The sequence below is a fragment of the Bos mutus genome, chromosome 28, assembly GCF_027580195.1.
Source record: "Bos mutus isolate GX-2022 chromosome 28, NWIPB_WYAK_1.1, whole genome shotgun sequence".
NCBI lineage: Eukaryota > Metazoa > Chordata > Mammalia > Artiodactyla > Bovidae > Bos > Bos mutus.
Genome location: NC_091644.1, coordinates 33,494,461 through 33,519,459, shown reverse-complemented (window position 1 = coordinate 33,519,459; position 24,999 = coordinate 33,494,461). Strand labels below are relative to the sequence as shown.

The window sequence follows — 24,999 nt, the reverse complement described above, 5'->3', positions numbered from 1 at the left end:
AAAGACTTGATTTTTTTAGAGCAGGTTGAGGTTCAGAGCAAAATTGACTGGAAGGTTCAGAGATTCCCCATTATCACCCTGTCTCACATACACACAGCTCCTCAATTTTTGACTTTCTCCTCCAGAGTGGTACATTTGTAACAATTGTTGAGCCTACATTAACACACTATAATCACCCAAAGTCCATAGCTTACATTACAGTTCATTCTTGATGCAGTTCATTCTATGGATTTGGAAAAATACATAATGACATGTATCCAGCATTATAATACTGTACTGAGTATTTTAACTGCCCTGAAAATCCTCTGTGCTGCACCTATTCATCTCTGTTCACCAATAGCCCATGGCAACCACAGATCTTTTTTGTTGTTTTCATAGTTTTTCCAAAATTTTATACAGTTGGAATTATGCAATATGTTGGAGAAGGCGATGGCACCCCACTCCAGTACTCTTGCCTGGAAAATCCCATGGACGGAGGAGCCTGGTAGGCTGCAGTCCATGGGGTCACGAAGAGTTGGACACGACTGAGCGACTTCACTTTCACTTTTCACTTTCATGCGTTGGAGAAGGAAATGGCAACCCACTCCAGTGTTCTTGCCTGGAGAATCCCAGGGACGGGGAGGGCCTCGTGGGCTGCCGTCTCTGGGGTTGCACAGAGTCGGACACGACTGAAGCAACTTAGCAGCAGCAGCATGCAATATGTATCCTCTTTAAGTTAACTTCCAAAATTTTTCCAAAATTTTATATGGTTGGAATTATACAATATGTAACCTCTTTAGCTTAGCTTCTTTCGCTTAGAAATATCTTCTTAAGGTTCCTCCCTATCTTTCCATGACTTGATAGCTCACTTCTTTTTAGTGTTGGCTTCCCTGGTGGCTTAGACAGTAAAGAATCTGCCTGCAATGCCAGAGACATGGGTTTAATCCCTGGGTCAGGAAGATCCCCTAGAGAAGAGAGTGGCAACCCACTCCAGTCTTCTTGCCTGGAGAATTCCATGGGCAAAGGAGCCTGGCAGGCCACAGTCCTTGGGGTCACAAAGAGTTGGATTCAACTCAGCAACTAACACTTTGACTTTTTTCATTTTCAATATTGAGTCCCTTGTCTGTTTGTTTATCCATTCACTTACTGAAAGACATCCTGGTGGCTTCCGTGTTTTGGCAATTGTGAATAAAACTGCTATAAGCATCCAGCTGTGGGGTTTTGTGTGAACATTAGTTTTTAACTCCTTTGGGTAAATACCAAGGAGTGCAATTATTTTTTTAAGCACAGAAACTTTTCAAGTTAATCAGATGTTTTGAATATGCAATATTAAACTTGTCACACTCTAATAGCTTTTAGTCCTTATGATATGGAAAAAGTTATATTTTGAGATGAATGCTGATAGTTACCTTGGTCAACTGTATTGGCCAATGAAGTTGTCAGAGATAAGAAAAATGTGTCCTTCATGTTATCTGTCCACACAAACCCCTATTTCCTTCTATGTCATTCTCATTTCCTGTTGTCAGACTTACTTTTTAATCAAGATGCTTGCTTTCTTTCCATGGACACGCTCATCCACAAAGATGTAGATAATTAAAATAACAGTACAAGAGAGACCCAGAGGTAGTAGGTCTTAGCTGTGTACAGTGAGAGAGACTGCGTACTCTTGAGAGACTAAGGGGTAGAGTGGTTTTATCCTGCCAAAAAATTTTCTCACTTCTTGTTTCCTCTGCAGCTATGGGGATGAAGAATTCACTCTTTTATTTGTGGTCTGATGACAGTTTAAAGTTTTACTGAGGATGCGGTCAGGCAATGGTAATCTGCAACCCACACACAAAACATAGCACTAAAATCTTTATAATTAACTACGTATGATTTAGCAGGGTCATTTAGAAAGATGATTCATCAGCAGTTGGTGTAAACTGGTTCACTAAACCTAAAGCTTAAGGGGAAGAAGAGATGGAACAGTTTCTTGATTCTACTTTAGGCTATTAGCCAGGTGATTCAGAGTCCTTAAGAGCTCTGATTCAGGCATCATTTCTCATCAATGCTGGCAGAGTGATGCTAGAGTTTTATGCCAAAAAACTTACCGTTCCACACTTCACTTATGTAAATCTCTGAAATAAACCTCTAACAGGGTATAGGATTATGCTACTTGTAAGTCTATTTTCCAAAGCACTAATATTTTTCTTCATTCTTCTTTATATTTGATATGTGAATTATTTGTGTAGAGGCTTTTCTTTTCCCAGTGTGACTGTGCATCTTGGAAAAACTGTGATGGGCACTGCTTTCCTTCGATGCCTTTCCATACTTTCCTAGACTGGTCATGCCAGGTCTTCTTATGCTATCTGATCTCTGGCTGCTCAGAGAATTGTTATAACAGACACTCTTTCTAAACAGCCCTTAGCTTCTATAAAAATCTTTACCTTTTTCCCTTTAAACTCTGCTTCCATCAAGCTGCCAACTAAAAGGTATCTGAAAAAAAACTCACCCTCTAAAATAGTTAATAACAGCTCACTGGAGTTCAGTGTTATTCTGTTTAGGAGAACTTGCATCATAAAAGGAAATGGATCCTTGATTTGAGGCAGTGTTCCACAATTAAGGGCAGTAGAATCTCTTGGAATGAATTTTTTGGAATGCAGGTTTCCAGGGTACCAGACATGTATGCTTTAAACAACTTCCTGAGATTGATGTTAGGGAATAAGAATGATTTGCCTGGAGTAAACACCATGCTCAGCTTAGGAGTTATGGTTCAAGCAAGGGGCTTCTTGTATCCCTTAATTATTTTCTACCACAACCTCTAGAGAGATTTTGTATCCAACGTATTATATGAATGCTATAATTTGGCCTTGTGCCAAATATCAAGAAGTATAAAATCAAATAATGAGCATTATACATTCATTACAACCTCTAAGATATATTATACTCTTGGTCAACTCAAGATCAAGTTTTAGAAAATTTGTTGATTTTATATTGAAAGATAACTATTAATATATCTCTTATTTAGAGGAAATTATATTCCCTTCGTCAGCAAGGTGATACTCTTTAATACCACTGTTTGTCCACATAGTCCAGCAGTCAGTGGTTTACTATTTAATCAGTTTATTAGTTTAAAGCTTTCTGTTGTATTTTTTCATTCCAAAAGTAATACATGTTTGCTATAGCAAATTTAATAAAGTCAATGGAATAATTTCCTTTATCTTACTACTATTAACATTTTAGTGATGATCCCTTCATTCATTCATTTATATATTCATCCATCCTTTCTGTAAATGTTCCAAGAGATGCTGGAAGGCCTATGGATACATCTGTGAACAAGATACATAAATCCCAAATAGTCAAGAAAGCAGAAGTAGTGAAGGAGAGCAGTTAACAATGAAACACATAAGTTCTGTGAAAAAAGAGAAACCTGATTAATGTGACTAAGAAGATATAGAGAGGAACTGCAGCTTTAGATTGGATGGGAAGGGAAGACATTCCCCAGAAGGTACTTTTGAGCTAATATCTGAATGTTAAGAAGGAGCTCACTCGGAGAGTTCTGGTGACTTAATACCCAGACAGATCTGGCAACACGGAAGACTTAAGATGGGAATAAACCTGGCATATTTGAGGAATAGAAGGAAGGTCAAGTAGACTGGAGTATGGTGAAAGATATGCAGATTGAGGCAGGAGAAGCAATTAGGGTTAAGACATGAGAAGCTGCACTGTCCTATATGGAAGCCACTAAGCACCGTGTAACTAGTGAGCACTTGATTCAGAGGTGGTCTGAATGGAGATAGTCCAGTTTTCTCTAGAGAGCAGTTCCCAGTCCCCACAAAGCCTGGAAGCTATAGCTATCTGACAACAGGAGGCTGAGGTGGAGCTGGAAATCTAACTGCTTCTTCTGTAAACTTCCAGGCCACCCCAGGCTTCCATCCCATCCACATATATATTCCTTTCTATAGTCAAGGCACCTTTGTTTATAAATCTTTCCAGTATTCTAAAGAACAAAATCCACCTCCTTCTCATTGGTAACCCACTTTGTAGATACATGTATTTGACCTTTCTCTACTTTGTTAAATAATTTAATTCCTAGTTTTTCTTTTCATCTTCATATATTGTAATTCAGAATTATAGATGTCTTCTAATTTAATGAGAAATTAATGTTTCTACTTCCTTGCAGAGGCCCAACATTGCTGAGCTGCTAACATTGCTGTCTGTTTACGTATGATTACATATGTTTACAGATGATTATGACAATGGAGTTATTTTTAACAATCAAGATTCTTGAACATATTGCCTTTTAGAAACTCTAAATTAATAGCAATATTTACAGTTTCTGTACTCCCATATCTATGCTGAGTATTATCTTTTATTCTAAATATTAATCAAAACATAGTATGGAAAGGATAGCATCCTGTTCAAATTCTCATCACAATAGGTTTATTGTTTTCTGGGGAGAAAAAAAGGAAAAAAGAAATCCTTCAGAAACAGAATGGAAGGCAACTAATTCAGCTTTTCTAGTGAAACAGAAGGAACTTCATAAAGGAACTAATATTTCACCTATATCTTGAAATATTTGCCCACCTTTTTAAGAGGGGTTTAAAGAGGGGATTATAAATCACAAGCGAATGGAAGGGAAAAGGAGACAACATATTCAGAGAATAATGAGATATTCTGGAAGAAAAAAGAGATAATGTATGAGAAAGGATTTTGAGAAAAGTAAAAAGCTTCCATAAATTCAAGGAAGCATTATTTTTATTGATATCACTTCCATCTTCTTCCTAGAGTTTCATGTCTCCTCAGTGAATAAAATATATGCTTAATGGTCTAGTTTACAAGGAACCCACAAATCTTCTTCAAGAGAGCCCTAGAAAAGATTCAATTCCAATTTCATAAGAATTATTACTTGATAAAAAAAATTCATAAAATAGTCTTTTGATTTTTTTTTATGGTCAAGAATTAGGCTATTGTCAATGGTTGTAATGCATCATGCAAACTTCCCTGAGTCCAGCTGATTTCCGCTCACTGGCAGTGGACAGTTCCCAGCATGCTGCCAATGGCCAATATCTGCTTTTTAAATTTTATTTATTTTTGGCTGCTCTGGGTCTTTGCTGCTGCACACAGGCTTTTTCTAGTTGTGGCAAGCAGAGGCTACTCTCCAGTTGTGGTGTGCAGGCTTCTCACTGTAGTCACTTTTCTTGATGTGGCACTTCGGACTCTAGAGTGCAGGCTTGGTAGTTGTGGTGCTTGGGTCTAATTGCCCCATGGTATGTGTAATCCTCCCGGACCTGGGATTGAACCCATGTCCCCTACATCGGCAGGCAAATTCTTAACACTGGACCACAACGGAAGTCCAATGGGCAACATCTTGAGTGCCCCCTCTGCTTTGTGGTTCCAAGGTTTTCTAATCCACAGGAGGCCATTTAGCTACAAACTGGCTCAACCTACAAAAGTAGGAGGATTCATCTCCTGGGAGGAGTCTTCCACAAGCCAGAGACAGGAGTCTTGATAAATGCTCCAGCTTTCCTGTCTTCTGTGGCTGTGGTGCTAAGGCAGGTTCTACACAGTTCCTCACTATGTGCTATGTCACTTCAGTTGTGTCCAACTCTTTGTAACACCAAGGATTTTACCCCACCCGGCTCCTCTGTCCATAGGATTCTCCAGGCAAGAAAACTGCAGTGGGTAGCTATGCTCTCCTCCAGGGACTGAAACTCACTTGGTCACAGTGGCAACCAATCGTGAAAACATAGAATTGACTCTTTTTCCTTCTTTCTTTTTTTGTACACTTTTAATTCTGTTTGAAATTTCCTCTGGGATAATTTACCTATACCCATTTTCTTTTCTCAAGTTGGGCCTTTGGGGAAATCAAAATAAAATATATACTTAACAAATTATGCGTCTCTACTATTTACCTATTTCTATTAACTCTGCATAATTTTCAAGCAGAGAAGGAAATGGCAATCCACTCCAGTACTATTGCCTGGAAAATCCCAAGGACAGAGGAGCCTGGTAGGCTACAGTCCATGGGGTCGCAAAGAGTCGGACACAACAGAACGACTTCACTTTCACTTTCAGCCTTTCTCTTTTTATCTAGGACTGAAGAATAGTTTAAAATTATGGACTTTTTTTCAACTTGTTGGCATTGATTACATTGATATATTTAGAAGAAAGATTCATCAGTGATACATAAAGGAAGAACACTGATGTAAGAATCAGAAAACCCATAATTTATTCCAAGATTTAGATTTAGCCAATGGGTATAAAAATCATCTTTATCACTCTAAAACTTCAATTTCCTGCTTTATTAAAATGAAGGTGATGTAGAAGGTTATCCAAGGCACTAGTATTATGATTCCATGAAATTATAGGCCTGCTTTAGACAAAGCTGTCAATTGAACATGTTGCCAGGTGGTCAGTTGGTCATGGTTTGGAGGCTCACGTGCAACTGTGGCCTGCCATCACAATGCCTGGAGCAACTTCTCACCAGCCTCCAACCCCAGTCTTCCCTTGCTTGGATAGTTCCTCATATTTCAATTGCCCATGGTCTTAAATATGCATAATATTTAATTTATGTAAATAATCTGCTTCTACAGAATATAACAAAATAAACTATGTAAACAGGAAATTCATCAAGGAAGACAAACCCACAAATCCCATGCTAACCCCAGGTTCTTTCTCTTTCTTAATCAACCCTCTTAGGTAATACACATGTATGTAAGCAACTCTCTCCATGCATGTCACCTGGCTTTATGTTGGCACTCAATCTTGACTCTAAAGGCGAAGTTTCTAGACAGAAGGGAGGTGGATACCCAGTGGTAGGTGGAGCCTGGAGGCAGAAAAGGCTTTACTGCACTTTGCAAATCATCCTATGTAACTGGTTGCCAATTCAACTACCTTGAAGACTGGCTCTGCCAGAAGGTATTACAAGGAGAAAGTAAAATAGTCTCTTTGTTCTGAGTCTAGAAATGCTTAAAGGAAATTCCTGTTCACAGCAGGTGATTAAACAAGCTTTATTAGAGGCCATTACATGGAGTCACCAATGCTGCTTCGCTGTAATAAAATGGTTCATTTTCCCATTTTCTCATTCTTTAAATTTCAAAAAGAACTAATTAGATTTACCAACAATTTGATAACTCCGAACTGGCTGCCAGAGTCTTATAAGAGTACTTCGATAACCTGGTCTCTTAAAGTAGTAAAGCTCTAACGTATTAACCAAATTCTGCCTCAAATAGAGCAGAATGGAGTTACATCTTGGGATGACCAAGAAGTTTCAGGGACGACCATGAAGCTCAAAGTTTCTAGCAATATGCATGATAATTCTCCAAAGCCTTCTCCTTCACTTTAACAATTCATATGAATTGAATTTTCCTTCTATTTAGTAGTAAATCTCAACTTAAATTAATTTCAATATAATGTATGAAGTTATTTACTAATTACCCCATCAGAATGTTTAAGGAAGAATAATTTGGATTTTATGCTTTACTCTTACATGATTTATGAGGATGAAATAGAAATATATCTCTTTCATCTCATGACACCTCTAAACTGTTCCTGTATCATATATTCAAGCTGAATTCATTATGAAGCATTTTTGGCACATCTGAAATCCTACATCATGTCTAAATATGAATTTCAAATGTCAGCTCCATTATCCTTGCAAGAGAAACATAAAGATCAAAATTAATTGTCTACCAAGTCAAACTAGAAGGGGATATTATAGTTTTAGTGTCTTTATGCTTCAGAATGTATGGGTTTAGCATGATGGTTGCACCAGCTGAACATGTCCAGAAATTACTTTTTGCTGCTGGCAACCGACCTGCCACAATATCTAGGGCAGGTTCAAAGTGAGTGCACCATGTTCAACAGAAACATTCATTTTCTCCCTGTATTCTAATTTTTTAATCTCATGAACTCATCCTTGTTCTTTCCTGTCCTTCCTTTCACTTTATGAACCCATCACTGCCCACCTCAGAGCACTTTTTTGTATATTTTCTCAACCCCATAATCTCCTGTATGGTAGATACCATTGTTTTGTTACATTAGAAAAAGGCAGAAATATTCTTCCTCTGACTCCTGTAGCCACTCTCTTTGTATTTTGTATTAATGAGATCACTACATTTCCTTGCCTAATCAATTATTACTCTGCTATACATAAATCCAGTAAGTTTGATGGCAAAAATCTGCCAAGTGCTTTGGATGTCACAGAATGGAAACCTCTATATAAATGTCTTCTGTGATTTCTATTAGATGAAGACACTTTAGGGTATGTTTTATTGGCCCATTAATAAATGACTAGAGTGGTAAAGATATCTGGCTAGAAGCCTCATTTCTTGCAAGCACAAAATATGTGGGTTAATGGAGCAATTACACATACTTTCATATCCTAAGGCTGTAATAATATTAGGAAAAGTAAGTGAACTATTAAAAATGAAAGATAACTGTAAATACAGAGAAAGAACCAGAAGCTTAACTTCTTTAAAAGTGATAAGGAAATACGTGACAGAATTTCAAACAGTAAGCAATCCAAACGGCACCAGATAAATTGGTATATTTACATCTTTTCTTGTCTAAAGAGGTATCTTGTTTTACTGAAGTGAATGAAATATAAAGTAGATAAATAATCCTATGAAAGAAGCAAACAGTAAGGCAGTAGTAGTTCCAAGGGGAATAGTGTTCAAAAAGCATTCTACGAAATGTTAACAGTTACATGATTATGGGGTATCGATATAATAAGGCTCTTTTGAAGATATGATAGAGACAATGTAACAGCTTGTGAAATGAAGTGCAAGGGCTAAGAAAGAACATTATCAGTGCCAGACTCAACATCGGTCATTTCTGTACCCCCAACATAATATGTATTTGTGCCATGTAGTGCTTGTTCAATAACTGGTAATTTGCCAATATTAGTAAACCAGTAATTGGTAATAATGGTAATAAAGGTAAAAGAAAGATCCACTTTACTAGGTAACTTCTTGACAAAGCCAATTTGAAAGATAACGTTTAGAAGATTTACCCACTCAGATATCAATAGAATATGCATCCTTCCAAGACTCTCACTTTTCTTCTTGAACTTTCTTCCTCTTCTATCCAGCCTATTTCTGAGACATTTCATATCCCCAACTTCCCTGCCGCCCTGATTCCCTTGTATTCTAACACTTCCACCATCCAGACTCAGTACATTCATTACAATAATCTTACTTAGCTTCTACAAGCTGAGGTTTGCTACAAATAACAGCTTAACCATAAACTCTTGTGGCATTAAAAGTGTTGGTGTTTGGCAGAAACCAACAAAATTCTGTAGAGCAATTATCATTCAATTAAGAAATAAATTTAAAAATTTTTTAGAGTTAGCTGAGACCTCAGGCCAACCTGTAAAAAATTATTTATTTATTTATTTTTTGCTTCTTCTTTCAATTCCCTCAATGACGTTTCAAAGATCTCTCTTCCTTGTCTCTCTCCTTACACTCTCTATTTAAATCCTCTCCTCTACAAAAAATTCTCTACTCTACAAAAAATCATTTGCCCCCTAACTCATGAGTTCTACTTAGTCATTATGCATAATATCTTGCCATATTTGTCCCCACCTATTACAAATTGTTTATGTGTGTAAATCTTGGCTGAAAGTCACTTTTAGAAGAGCTTTATGTCCAAAAGAAACACAACTTTTACATCGAGTGCACTGAAGAGTAATAAAAGTCTATGTGTTGAATTCCCCGAGTAAATACTAACAGAATTATTCAAAGAGCAAGATGTCATAAAATAACCCCAAATTTCACCTCAAACTCATGTCCATTGAGTTGGTGATGCCATCCCACCATCTCATCCTCTGTCATCCTCTTCTCCTCCTGTCTTCAATCTTTCCCTTTCAACAGTCATTGCTGCTGCTGCTACTAAGTCACTTCAGTCGTGTCCGACTCTGTGCGACCCAGTGGATGGCAGCCCACCAGGCTCCCCCATCCCTGGGATTCTCCAGGCAAGAACACTGGAGTGGGTTGCCATTTCCTTCTCCAATGCATGAAAGTGAAAAGTGAAAGTGAAGTCGCTCAGTCCTATCCGACTCTTCAGGACCCCATGGACTGCAGCCTACCAGGCTCCTCTGTCCATGGGATTTTCCAGGCAAGAGTACTGGAGTGGGGTGCCATTGCCTTCTCCATTCAATAGTCATTAGGGAAACACAAATTAAAACCACCATAAAATATCACTATATAGCTTTTTGGCTAAAAGTAAAACAATGGATCATATCAAGTGTTGGTGAGAATATGGAGGGACTGGAACTCTCATACATTGCTGGTAGCAACATAAAATGGTACAGTTTAGTAGTTTCTTTAAAAAATTAACATAAACTTTGTTATGATGAAGCCATTCAACACCTTGGTATTAACCTCAGAGAAATGAAAGTATACATCCAGAGAAGATTTGTATAGAAATGCTCATAGAATCTTTATGTGTAATAGTCTAAACCCAATGTTCACTAACAGGTGAGTGGATAAACCAACTGTGATACTCAGCACTAAAAAAATAAATTAAACACTAATAATAATTACAATATGAACAAATCCCAAGAGAATATGCTGAATGAAAGAAGCCAATCCAAAAAGAAAGTATGCATTAGCTCATTCATATAAAGTTTTAGAAAATAAAAACTAATCTATAGTGACAAAAAGCAAATTAGTAGTTGCCTGGGGGATGATAAGGAGAGGTGGGAGTGACAAGTTACAAAGGGGAAAACTTTTGAGGGACTATGTGTATTCATTAAATTGGGGTTATGATGTTCCCTGTATGCATATTAACATTCCTGTGTTTTCCCTTTACTCTTACAATACAATCACAGTCACAACACTCTTGACACCAGATAAGTGACTTTTCCACATGTTGAGCAGTTCTGCAGCACTAGCTGAGTGTACCACATTTCAGTGCAGTCCTGACATTACCCACTTGCAGATAACATCAGATTCCACAGGTTAAGGGGTTTTCCAGGTGGCGCTAGTGGTAAAGAACCTGCCTGCCAATGCAAGAAATGTACGAGATGAGGGTTCAATTGCTGGGTCGGGAAGATTCCCCTGGAGGAGGGCATGGCAACCCACTCCAGTATTTTTGCCTGAAGAATCCCATGGACAGAGAAGCCTGGTGGGCTACAGTCTATGGGGCGGCAAAGAGTCAGACACAACTGAAGCTACTGAGCACACATGCCCATGGGTTAAGGACTTAGTCGAACATGACTGCTCCTACTTCAGATGCTAATCACAAGTCCCAGGCTGTCACATGTGCTTCTGATCAATGGGCTAAAAGTAGAGGTGATCCTTCTTTTGGTTCAATAATTTGCTTAGATAGCTAAGGGAAACACCGAGTTACATTTATTGGCTTATTGTAAAGAATATAATAAAGATATAAGATAAAAGATAACAGCCATATAAAGAGATGCATGGGGCAAGGGATGTGGGAAAGGGTATAGACCTTCCATTCCCACTCTGGGTGCCACTTTCCCAGCACTCTAGGTGTTCACCAATCCAGAAGCTCTCCAAACCTATAATATTCGGATTTTTATGGAGATATTATCATGTAAGCATGATTGCTTATAAGTCCCCTTTTAGCCCCTCTCCTGTCTCTGGAGAATGGGAGGGAAGCCTACTAAAGTTCCAAACTTCTAACCACAGTCGGGGTCTTTCTGGCAACCAACCCCTATCCAGAAGCCTACTGAGAGCTGCCTCATTGGAACAAAAGATACTCCTATCACCCAGGACGCTCCAAGGATTTAAGAGTGCACTGTCAGGAAACATGGTCAAAAAACGAATTTTAGAATGAAAGATGCTCCCAGTGCTTTTATCACTTCGGAAGTTGCAAGTGTTTTGGAGTCTATGCCAGGAACCGGGATATATCCTATAGCTCATTACATATATCCTATTATCACATTATATATATATATTATATATATATATATATATAATATCTATCTCACTATAATATTATATATATACACATGCATCAAAACTTATCCAGTTTTGCACTTTAATATGTACATTTTATTGTAAGTCAGTTATACCTCAATAAAGCTATTAACATTTTCATACACTTGCTTTCCTATTTACTTCTAAACCTATTAAAATTTGGTTTCTGTTCCTCTCACTTTAGAGAAACAACTTCACCAATATCTTCACTGGTATTTGAGTTGCTGTCTATTTTATCTGAGCTTTCTAGTGCATTTGATAATTGTGGTAAGTCCCACTTCTTAGATTTCTTTACTCCATTGGCTTCTGTGACTGATGTTTTCTAGTGGTCCTCATACATTTCTGAGAGTTCTCTTTCTTTTGTATGTATTCCTTTTTCCCTCCTAACTTCTAAACTGTGGTTGTGTCCCAGGATTTCACTGACATCTCATCTCAATCTAAATATTATTCCTGAATATTTTCCTGTCTCATAGATGCAGGCCACCTACATTGAGCTAGCATGAGACCCACAGTGATCTTCAGTGTATTATTTCCAAATGCTTGATGGACATCTCCACTTTTATTTCCCATAGAATAGTGAACACAACGAATGAGACACTGAAATCACCACCAGCACTCTTAAAAAAAACTATTTATTTGGCTGTGTTGGGTCTTGGTTGCAGCATGCAGGATGTCTTTTAGTTGTGGCATGTGAACTCCTGGTTGCTGCATGTGGGATCTAGTTTCTTGGCCAGGGGTCAAACCCAGGCCCCATGCATTGGGAGCATGGGGTCTTAGCCATTGAACCACCAGGGAAGTCTCACCATCAACACCCTTAAATAAAGTCATCCTCCAAAACTCACTGCCTGGATTTTAAATATAGCTCACCTATCACCAAGCAATCACCCTTGCATTATCCTCTTAAATCACCGGCTCATTATTTCTTCATATGTTGACTGCCATTTCACTCTTCAGTTGTGATGCTTTGTTAACCACAAGATGAAATGCAAACACCTAATAGGAGTAACCAAGATACAAAAATCTTCAAAAGTCTGGCCTTATCTGTCTTGTTAGCAAACACCTGCATTTACCCTCTGCCACAAACAGTCTGCTCTGACAATACCAAACAACTTTTAGATCTCCACACACACTGCTACGTATTGCTAACATGTCACGATTCCCACTGTCCTTCCTGCCTGAAATTCTCTTTCTCATTCTTTTTTTTCTGGATAACTTGTGCTTGTCTGTTCAGATTTAGAAGCAGCTTTAACTACCTTAGGAAGCCTTGCTTTATCACTCATCGACTCAGTCACACCACACTTACTCCTGCTGCCTCCAGAGCCTTTTTCAATTCTCTCTAAATACCATGGTTTGATCTCAATCACTCCACTAATTACCAGAAATATTTAATGTCATTCTGTTCCAAATATACAATATGTCTCAGGTAATACAATAGTAACTTTACAAATAATTATTCCTCTCAACATTCCTTTAAATCAAATATCTCCATTTTAAAATATGGTATAATTTAAGAAATTGAGATGTAAAGAGATTAAGTAACTTAACCAATTATTAATGGGAAGGTATGGGATTTGAACTCATCTCTGTAACTATAGGAGTATCAGCTCTTAATCACCACTATGACCAATTTTGTTCTTCTCTTTCCCTCACTCTCTTTCAGCAGAAATTGTGTTCACTTCAGAATCCCTAAGAATAGGACCTGGCACAGCTGACATCCAACAAATATTTATCCATTGAATAAAAGAATTTTGACATTTAAATAATTTTATTTCTACTGCATCAAAGTAAAACTGGAAAAATAATAACTTTTTGTAAGAACAATTCTGAAAATTCATCTGCTCCAATTTGTGCAAGTTTTTATGCCAAGAAAATAAATGTCTGGTAAATTTTATTCTCCAATGACCCTATTCATTCCTCAGTCTTAAAAGTGGAACAAATATGGATCTGAATATCATGATATTATTTTTTAAAATCCCAAATAAAATACATTCAGTAACTGGCAAGAGCCCAATAATATAATGTCTGTGGTAAAACTCATTTTACATATATTAGAAGACTGAGCTGGTTATAGAATTTTGAATGCATACAGGAAAAAAAAAACCTTGAGAAATGAAAAATTTGTTGAAATTTTGGTAAAGGCTTAATATCTAAATGTCCTTAGAAATAATGATGTACCAAACTAAAGGAAGTTAAGAAAAATCTTGAGTCAATATGAAGGAATGATGTAGGGTGAGTTCTCATGCCAAGAGTACTTGTGAATCCTGAAGTGGTATGCCTTAATGAGCTCAGAGAGTTCAGAGATAAGGCATTGATTCCGTGGGTTTGTGTACTTTGTATTATCTTCCGTTTGAAGGAAGTTTAATTTTAACATGCATTGAAAGCAGACAAATTATATGTAGCCATAGGAAATATAATAGATACATTTGTACAAAGCATAATCAGTCCTTTGTAGAAGGCACAAATACAGAGCTAAAAAATAGTCAGCTAATAGAAGTTTTTTTCTTTTATTTCTTTTTAAGTCAGGTTCCCAGTATCAGTTCAAGTGCCACAACTTCTGAGAGTCCTCGAAGATTTTTTGCTTTCTCTCAGTTAATTTGCATTCTCATTTATTCATTTTGACTAATTTTTAAAAGGTTTTGACTAAGTTCAGGGGTATGTAAATGAATAAAATTTATTTTCTACCTACAAGTGCCCTATAGTTAAGAAGATGAAAACAGCTTTACTACCTGATATTGCCATGTTCTTCACCTAAGTGTTAGATAAGGCTTGTTTAGGATGGTATAGAGATGTATATATAGCAATACAATCAGTTATACAGGTTAATTCATTTTATAAATAGGGTGATATGGGCAATGATGTAGACTGCAGCAGAATTATAAAAGGATGAGTACAGTGTTCTGTGTCAGAGACTGCCTTATGGCTAGAAGTAGGTGAAAGCAAAAGTCACTTGGGTATGTCCAACTTTTTGTGATCCCATGGACTATAGCCCACCAGGCTCCTGTGTCCATGGAATTCTCCAGGCAAGAATACTGGAGTGGGTAGCGATTCCCTTCTCCGGGGAATCTTCCCAACCCAGGGATCGAACCCAGCTTTCCTGCATTGCAGGCAGATTCTTTACCATCTGAGTCACCAGGGAGGCTAGAAATAGATAATACTTCTAAATATGGTATATATGAATCCTAAGAGAAAAGGACACATGTAGCAGAGATTGTTAGTGTTTTTACCTGATATTCATTTTCCCTTTCTTGTTTAAAAAATTACAATTACATTCTAAGCAAAGGTTCATGGTTCATAACCTCCTTTGCAAATGGAATTGCTAATGATAAATAAAGGGGCAGATACTGGATGGGTTTTCTTGACCTTAAAGTGGACTATCCCAGGCCAGAGATGATCCTTTTATCTTCCCTCCTCTTCATTTCCTCTTTTTTCTTGCTTTCAGCACAGACATCATTACGGGAACTCCAGCAACCACTGTGTAGACCATGAAAAGATCTTGATGAAAGCTCCAGATTTCTGATGAAGCAGAAAGCTAGAGAGAATATGCCTTCCCGAAGATTGTGATGCTGTCATACTTCTAGTATTTGTTTTTTGAAGAGTAAGATAAGTAAGTCTCAATTCTTTCTAATGGTGAGGTTAATTTGAAGTTTTATTTTTATATGGATCAAATTTAATTCAAAAAGCACCTATAAAGAAATAGGATTAAAAATACTCAGCTAGTAAGTTCAGATAAGAGTCAAGAAATTGATCTGAACACAGGAGAGCCTAAGACACCACTACTATCACTAGAAAGTATTAACACCACTTCTCCCGTATGTAATTATACTTTTCAGCCTCCCCTACAGAACCATAACTCTTCACTAAGGATAGCTTTGGACTAGTTGAATACATCACCTTTCAAATGTAGCTCTCCGTTATTGACATCTATAACTATCAAGCCAACTTTTCCAAGGAGAACAACTAAAAATTGCAGATATATTTTTCTTAATCAAAGGTATAAAATTGCTGTCAGTGCAACCTGGATTCAAGGACGAACATCTCAAAGAAGCAGAAAGCACATTTGGGTGAGCCTGGTGATTCACTACTTTTCCCTTAGAGACATTTGTGTCTATGAGCCAAGTGGCTGATTTTTGTTTGCAACTTCCGGGTTCCTGAGGTGAAATTGAAGCTGGCCCCCTTAAACAGAGGGTAAGCAGAGACTGAAGAAGGAGGCAAACCACTCCAGATTGGCAGGTAGCAGATTTAATAAACAAGGGAACTTACATACAAGGCTTGTCTTGGGCAGCTACAAAATGAGATCTCTGCCAGAATCTGAGAAGTTTACAGAGGCTTTAATGAGCTGGTTACATATCAGTCCAGATGGTCTCAGCAACACCGTACTCTCTGAACATTGCATCCTTGAAACAACTTTGGCTATGGGAATAGTGGATGGAAGGTGCTTTCCAAGGACAGGGAAGAAGGTAAGGAGACTCTGATGGCCAGATCCAGCTCACAGGTCAACCAGTGGTCAAGTCCTCTTGTTGACCTCCAGTGACTGAATGGCCAAGCAGGAAGAAGGGACTAAAAGGTTAGGCATCAGAGCAAACTTTCAGCAACCTCTGTTTGATGGGAAAACCAAAATTGAAGTTCAGAGCTGTCCAAATATAAGGGTTCTGGTGACCATTCCAGGCATTCTGTTGGAGTCCCTTATAGGATGAAAGCCTAGATGTAAGAGCAGACTGAAAATTGTGCAACTCTCTCCAGGATTAAAACTGAGTTTCAAACCAATTCATGCTAGATTCAATTAAGGTCATCTAAATCTTGCATTTTGATAAATTAAAGACTATCTAAATTAATGATGAGACATATCATATTCATAGATTGTGAGACTCAGTGTTACAAGGCTGTCAGTTCTGTCCCAAATTGATCTGTAGATTGAGTGTGATCCCAGTCAACAATCCAGCAAGCTTTTAGTGGGAAGCAACCACTGCTTGTAAAAGTTTTACAGAAATGTGAAAAATTAAGAATAGCCAAGATTGTTTCAACAAAGAACAAAATTGAGCTACTAGAGATAGAGTGATGAGAAAAGCAATGAGGTCCCTGACACTACAGGGTCCACAGTCCTACGGGAACATTAGAATATGAGCATTCCTTTTTCTTTTTTTCCCCCCAAAAGAAAAGCATAGGATATAGGAGAAATCCCACCTAGTTTAGGGAGCCTACCTGGAAAAGGGTCTTTAATGTGAATGCTTGAGGGTGAAGAGTAGTTATCTAGGAGAATAGGAAAGGTAAGAACATTATAAGAGAGGGAGACAATGGTGATAATTCCCTGAAAAAGAGAGATGGCTTACAAAATGTAGGAGGAGAGGTTGGGGGTTATGGGGGCTAGAATGAAGGTTGGAAAAGGATGACAATAGGTATGCAAGCAGACACTAAAACTCAGTCGGCCTTACAGGGTGTGGGAAATAATTTGTGCTAAAAGTCAATATTTTAAGGGATTCTCCTCAGCCAAGAAATACAGATATAGAATTTGCATTATTGAAAGACTTCAAACTGTAAGTCTATCTGCAGAGGGGAAGCTCAAATAGAAAAGTTGGGAGAGAAACTAGCAGTGTTTTCCTAGAAAAGTTCAGGAGAGAAATGCAGCTGTTTATCATGGTGGCGCTAGTAGTAAAGAGCCTGCTTGCCAACACACAAGATGTAAGAGATGCAAGTTCAATCCTTGGGTTGGAAAGATTCCCTGGAGAAGGGCATGGTAACCCACTCTAGTATTCTTGCCTGGAGAATCCCATTGACAGAGGAGTCTGACGGGCTACAGTCCATAGGGTCACAAGGAGTCAGACACTTCTGAAATGACTTAGCACACAACATGAATAGTGGTAGTGAAGAGTAAATGGAATCAAGACTAAGACACATGTATATGGTACTAATAAACTCCAATACATCATTGTTAAATGTTGGGAGAGAGAAGTATTGATTTATGGGCTTTGGAATATTAGGAAAGAAAGAAGGGAGAAAGGAAGGTAGGAGGAAAGAAGTGAGGGAGAAAAGGGAATTCAGAATCCAGAATATCTTTGAGGTATGCCAGCAAAAAGGAGGAGGCGGAGGAATGAAAATTCCAAAACACCAAGCCAAATGAAAGGTTTATAGACAGAGATTGAAACAGTAATATAAAATTTTGTTACAAGTCAAAATACAATCTTCATACTGTTTAGACAAGGTTACGGGTCATTTTAGCACAATCTACGTGGTTAATATCTCTGGAAGCATCGGTAAATTTAATGATAAGTATTTAAGTCTTAATGATATGCATTAACAATTCAACAGATAATTAAAAATAATATATAGATATATTTTAAATTGGTTTTGTGATATTTTTACAAGGACATTCCATTTCTAAACTATGCAATTCTTATTTAGGAGGCTGTTGTAATTATTTTGTTCCTGGATACACACTTTGGAGAGTATGCAACACAAACTCTAAAGTTTGTAAGATGATGAGAAAGAAATTTATGTTAAAACCTACCATACATAATCCACAGTAAATGAGACACATGATAAAAAGTTAAATTTATATATTGTAAAAAATTATGAGAGGATTCATTTGATTTATAATAAAGAGCTTAAAGTTTTATTTCATTTTGTTTTACTTAAGAACAACTGTCTCCATCACCAGAATAATTTTATTTGTAGGTAGAAATCATCACTGTGTGAATTCGGAGGTGATGGAAAACTAAATATGAATCCAATTTCTATCATCTATTAATTTCTGTCACATTGAACGAGACATTCATGCCTATTCTAGTCTGTTTTCACCTCTACAAGATGAGTTTCATCAAGAGATAAAAAGAACAGAAATAAAAGTATTCAATGTATTAAAACATTACATAGAAATGTTATACAAATATTACTATATTGTTCCTAGCTATGACATTGCCTCAAGTCCCAAGCTAAGGGTCATTTTCTTGTTTTGCAATTGTTCTCAATCTTGATATTTCTTATGAACATTCTGGGTTTTGAACCTCAATAGATCTAAGTTTACAACATGTTTAGAGAATGAATTTGATGACAATTAGTGGTTTATTTCAGGTGTAAAGTGATGAGTCAAAGGAATATAGGACTGTTATGTAATAGGCTCGAGACATCTGTTACTAGGTGACATGAAACATTCAGAAGGAAAAAGGTCTGGAACTGGAGGAGAGGAGGGAAGATGAGTTCCACAGGGCAATGTTTAATTTGTCATCATTAAATCTGAGGTAGTGGCAATCTTGGCTGTGGATGGGATGGCTCAGTATAGAACACAGAGCAACAGGAAGAGGGCCAAGGACTCGGAGGAGCTAAGGGAGCACAGAGACTCAGGGAGAGAAATAAACCAGAGCTCCAGTTGAACCACATTCCAACAAACAGTACTGTCAGAAGAAACAGAGGCAAAAGCAAAACCAAGAGAAAAGCAAAGAGAAAAGGATATATGATTACCAGCATATTTCTCACCAGCTAGTCACAGACCCCTTTTCTCCCACAGTTCTTGGGTCACCTCCTTTTAGTTGTCAAGGTGTCCTAGAGCAGAGGTCATCTCCATTTTTCCAAATTCTGCTGGAGAAACCTGTCATTAGTGGCTCCTTACCAAAGACATTTATGACAAATAGGTAGAGGGTGACTAACTTGGAAGCAAATAAGCTTCAACTTAAGTCTCTCCTTCTATGAGCACTTTTCTAAGGCCTTGAGGCTATTTTAGTATTCATAAATGTGCATTATTTTCTCCCAAAGAAAATACAGCCCCAGACCAGGGTCCATCCATGCACACAGGATAAATTCACACATCTTTCATTTGGAAGGAACTTTGAAGGTCATATGTGTCCTCTAAACTTACAGAAATCTCGCTGCCAACAGTACTTAGAAATCGTCATCTAAAGGAGGTGAACTGCTAACTGTGTTTGGATTTGCTCTGTCACTTGTCCAGTTTCCCCATCTCTAAAAGGGCAATGATATGAATTTCCTGAAAAAGGAAGTTATCAAAATAAATTAGACGTTCATAGCAACTTACCTAGCACAAAGGTGAGGTTCAGGAGTGATTATTACTATTATTGCTCTGTATCGGAATATTTCCAGAGATTAAAATCTCACCACTTCTTTAGGACAGATGGACAATTTATCGAGGTTAACCTAGGTCTTCCGTATCATGGGCTGGAGCCCATATCCCCATAACTTCCTTTAGAACCACACAATCTGTTTACTTTTTCTTCAAAAGTTTAAAAGAACCATTCATGTACTCTAAGCCTTCTAAGAAGAGCAATGTTCTTTATTAATTGACATGTCTTAAAATATATAAAGCATAGCCTAGTGTTTAGCATTTAGCAAAATTAAATGAGCCCTTTAAAGTAAGTGAATGAGTAAGTGGGAAAAAACAATGAAAGTGTTAGTTGTGTCTGACTCTTTGCGATCCCATGGACTGTAGCCTGCCAGACTCCTCTGTCCATGAAATTCTCCAAGCAAGAATACTGGAGTGGGTTGCCATGCCCTTCTCCAGGAGATCTTCCTGACCCAGGATCAAACCCAGGTCTCCAGTATTGCAGGCAGATTCTTTACTACCTGAGTCACCAGGAAAGACCAAGTGAATGAGTAAGGGAAAGCATAAAAAAAGAAAACAAATCTCTATCATTCTATCCTTGGTTTTCACTTCTTAAAATCTGATGGACTAATTCTGAAGAATCAAAACTATTCTGTCAGGACTTCCCTGCTGGTCCAGTGGTTATGAGTCCGTCTTGCAATGCAGGCAACATGGCTTCAATCCGTGTTTGGACAACTAAGTTCCCACATGCTGCGGGGAAACCAAGCCCGTGAGCCGCAACTAGAGTACATGTGCTCCAACTAAGACCTAACACGGTTATATATATATATATTTTTTTAATCTAGGGGCAATAATCTGTTCTGTACAAAACAGAATGCAAAGGAATTATTGTCTCAGATAATCAAATTACTATTTTTATTCTCTTGACTCAAAGAAAGTTGTACAAGTTTTTACAAAATTTGGGTAAATACTAACGAGTGCACTTGTTGGATCATTTAGTGAGAGTATATTTTGTTTTGTAAGAAACTGCCAAAATATCTTCCAAAGTGGCTTATCATTTGCATTATTTCCAGTAATGAATGAGAGTTCTTTTGCTCCACATCCTTGTCAGCATTTGGTGTTCCAGATTTGTGCCATTCTAATAGGCATATAGTGGTGTCTCACAGTTGTTTTTTCATTTTCATGTGGGAGAAGGCAATGGCAACCCACTCCATTACTCTTGCCTGGAAAATCCCATGGATGGAGGAGCCTGGTAGGCTGCAGTCCATGGGGTCGCTAAGAGTAGGACACGACTGAGTGACTTCACTTTCACTTTTCACTTTCATGCATTGGAAAAGGAAATGGCAACCCACTCCAGTGTTCTTGCCTGGAGAATCCCAGGGGCGGAGGAGCCTGGTGGGCTGCCATCTATGGGGTTGCATAGAGTTGGACACGACTGAAGTGACTTAGCAGCAGCAGCAGCAGGTGTCTGTTAAGGTTTTTGGCCCATTTTTAAATAGGATTGTTTGTTTCCTTATTAAGTTTTAAGAGTTCTTTGTATATTTTGCTCAGCAGTGGCCACAGGACTGGAAAAGGAGAGTTTTCATTCCAACCCAAAGAAAGGCAATGCCAAAGAATGCTCAAACTACCACACAATTGCACTCATCTCACACGCTAGTAAAGTAATGCTCAAAATTCTCCAAGCCAGGCTTCAGCAGTACGTGAACCGTAAACTTCCAGATGTTCAAGCTAGTTTTAGAAAAGGCAGAGGAACCAGAAATCAAATTGCCAACATCCGCTGGAAGCAAGAGAGTTCCAGAAAAACATCTATTTCTGCTTTATTGACTATGCCAAAGCCTTTGACTGGGTGGATCACAATAAACTGTGGAAAATTCTGAAAGAGATGGGAATACCAGACCACCTGACTTGCCTCTTGAGAAACCTATATGCAGGTCAGGTAGCAACAGTTAGAACTGGACAGGGAACAACAGACTGGTTCCAAATAGGAAAAGGAGTACGTCAAGGCTGTATATTGTCACCCTGCTTATTTAACTTCTATGCAGAGTACATCATGAGAAACGCTGGGCTGGAAGAAGCACAAGCTGGAATCAAGATTGCTGGGAGAAATATCAATAACCTCAGACATGCAGATGACACCACCCTTATGGCAGAAAGTGAAGAGGAACTAAAAAGCCTCTTGATGAAAGTGAAAGAGGAGAGTGAAAAAGTTGGCTTAAAGCTCAACATTCAGAAAAGGAAGATCATGGCATCTGGTCCCATCACTTCATGGGAAATAGATGGGGAAACAGTGAAAACAGTGTCAGACTTTATTTTTGGGGGCTCCAAAATCACTGCAGATGGTGATTGCAGCCATGAAATTAAAAGACGCTTACTCCTTGGAAGGAAAGTTATGACCAACCTAGATAGCATATTCAAAAGCAGAGACATTACTTAGCCAACAAAGGTCCGTCTAGTCAAGGCTATGGTTTTTCCTGTGGTCATGTATGAATGTGATGGATTGTGAAGAAAGCTGAGTGCCGATGAATTGATGCTTTTGAACTGTGGTGTTGGAGAAGACTCTTGAGAGTCCCTTGGACTACCTGTCCATTCTGAAGATCAGCCCTGGCTGTTCTTTGGAAGGAATGATGCTAAAGCTGAAACTCCAGTACTTTGGCCACCTCATGTGAAGAGTTGACTCATTGGAAAAGACTCTGATGCTGGGAGGGATTGGGGGCAGGAGGAGAAGGGGATAACAGAGGATGAGATGGCTGGATGGCATCACCAACTCGATGGATGTGAGTCTGAGTGAACTCCGGGAGTTGGTGATGGACAGGGAGGCCTGGAGTGCTGCAATTCATGGGGTTGCAAAGAGTCGGACAGGAATGAACGACTGAACTGAACTGTATATTTTTCATTAATGGTCCTTTTTATAGATGTGTCTTTTGAAAATATTTTCTCCTAGTCTGTTCTCATTCTTTTGACATTGCTTTTCACAGAGTAGAAAATTTTAACTTTAATATAATTTTCAGTGATTTCTGTCACAAATCATGCCTTTGATGTTATACCTAAAACTCATTGCCATATTCAAGGGCATTGAAGTTTTCTCCTATGTTATCTTCTTGGAGCTTTACAGTTTCGCATTTTACATTTAGATCTGTGACCCATTTTGAGTTAATTATTGTGAAGAATGTAAGGTTTTTGTCTAGATTCAAGTTTTTGCATGATGGAAGTACAGGTGTTCCAGAACCATTTATTGAGAACACTATCTCCTTTCCATTGTACTGCCTTTGTTCTTTATCAAAAATTAATTAGCTGTATTTTTCAGGGCCTATCACTGGGCTTTGTATTCTGTGCCACTGATCTATTTTTCTATATTTTCACAGTTACCATACTGTCTTGATTACACAGCTTTATAATAAGTCTTGAACTTAGGCAATGTCAGCCCTCAACTTTGCTCTTTTCCTTCAATACTGCATTGGCTATTCTGGGTCCACAGTTTCTTCCTATGAACTTTAAAATCTGTTTCAGTCATTTGCTTTTCCTTCTGACAATTCCACAGTTTCCTGATTACTGTAGCTTTGAAATCTAGTAGTAAACCTGAAAGTTCCTTTTTAAAATTCCTCAACACTGTTTTAGCTACTCTAGTTCCTATGCATTTACCTAAAAATTTTAAAATCAACCTTGTTAATTTATAGACAATGTAAGGATTTTGACTAGGATCACACTGGAACTATAGACCTGTTCGAACAGATGCAACATCTTAGTGTTTAGTATTTCCATGGTAGAAATTTTCCATCTTTTATTTTTGACCTTTCTATATTCTTATGTTTAAAGTATGTTTCTTGTAAACAACAAATGGTTTTTTTATCCATTCTGAAATTATTTGTCTTTTTAAAGGCCATTTATATTTGATATAACTAATAACACATTTGAGTTTTCTATCTTGCTCTTGTTTTCTATTTACCTCATCTGTTCTTTGTTCATTCGTTCTTCCTTTCCTGCCTTTCTCACATCAATCAACTGTGGTTGACAATTCAATTTTATCTTCTCTATTACCTTCTTTTGTATACCTATAGTATCATTCTTCCACTGGTTCCACTAAAAGAGATTCACCCTTAATACTCTATATCTTAAATCACTACCAAATGCAAAAACAGTATTTTAATCTTTCCACATAATGGTTATTGCTGTTATATGTTTGACTTCAATATACATTTTAAACCCCACAGATAGTCTTATTATTTATACTTTAAACAGTCTTTCGATCTTGTCATACATTTACCTTGTCTGGAGCTGTTTATTTTTGCTTATCCTGCTGTGATTTATTCCAGAATCACTTTCCTTTACCTTGAAGAATATCCTTGTAGTTTATGGCCAGCTTGCAGTGAATTCTCTTAGCTTTTGTCTGAGTGTATCATTTCCTACCTTCAATTTTAACTTTTTTTCCAGTGGATCTAGAATTCTAGCTTGATGGATTTTTTTGTTCCTTTCAGTACCTTAAAGTGTCTTTCTATTATCTTTTGGCTTCCATGATTTTCTGCTGAAGTCAGTGTTCATTCATATTGTTCCTCCAAAGGCGACATTTTTTTTTCTTCTGGCTGGTATAAATATTTTCTTTTTATCTTTGGTTTTCAGCAACTTGAATCTTACTGACCTAGTTGAGGTTTTCTTTGCTTTGGGTTCACTGAACTTCTTGAATTTCTGGGTTGACATCTTTCATCAAATATGGAAAGTTCTCATGCATCATTTCTTTGAATATTGCTTCTGGGCCTCCTTCCTCTTTCCTGCTAGTCTCTGTGGACTTATGTTTGACATCATCAGCCCTATCTTCTTTTGTGTCCAAGTGCCTAGTTACTTCCTGATTTAGCAGTCCAAAGAGTTCATTTAATTCTTAATTGAATTCTTTTTCACAGAATGCAATAATCTACTGAAATTCTCTGAACTCATTTACTGCATTTCCAGGGTAGTATATTTAATATGTTATTTATGGTTATTTAAAAGTCCTTGACTATTAATTCCAGAACATTTCTTGGTCTCTGTCTATACTAAACGTATTATTGTTAATTGTCA

The 24,999-nt window shown here is 37.7% G+C and overlaps 1 long non-coding RNA gene across 1 annotated transcript in view; it reads right to left on the bottom strand.

The window, feature by feature from the left end:
* Positions 1-19,410, bottom strand: part of LOC138986080 (uncharacterized) — a 62,627-nt gene extending 43,217 nt beyond the window's left edge. The window contains exon 1 of the long non-coding RNA XR_011462974.1: positions 19,374-19,410. This is a non-coding gene — a long non-coding RNA (uncharacterized lncRNA). The remainder of the gene's footprint in view (positions 1-19,373) is intronic.
* Between the last annotated feature and the right edge of the window lie 5,589 nt (positions 19,411-24,999).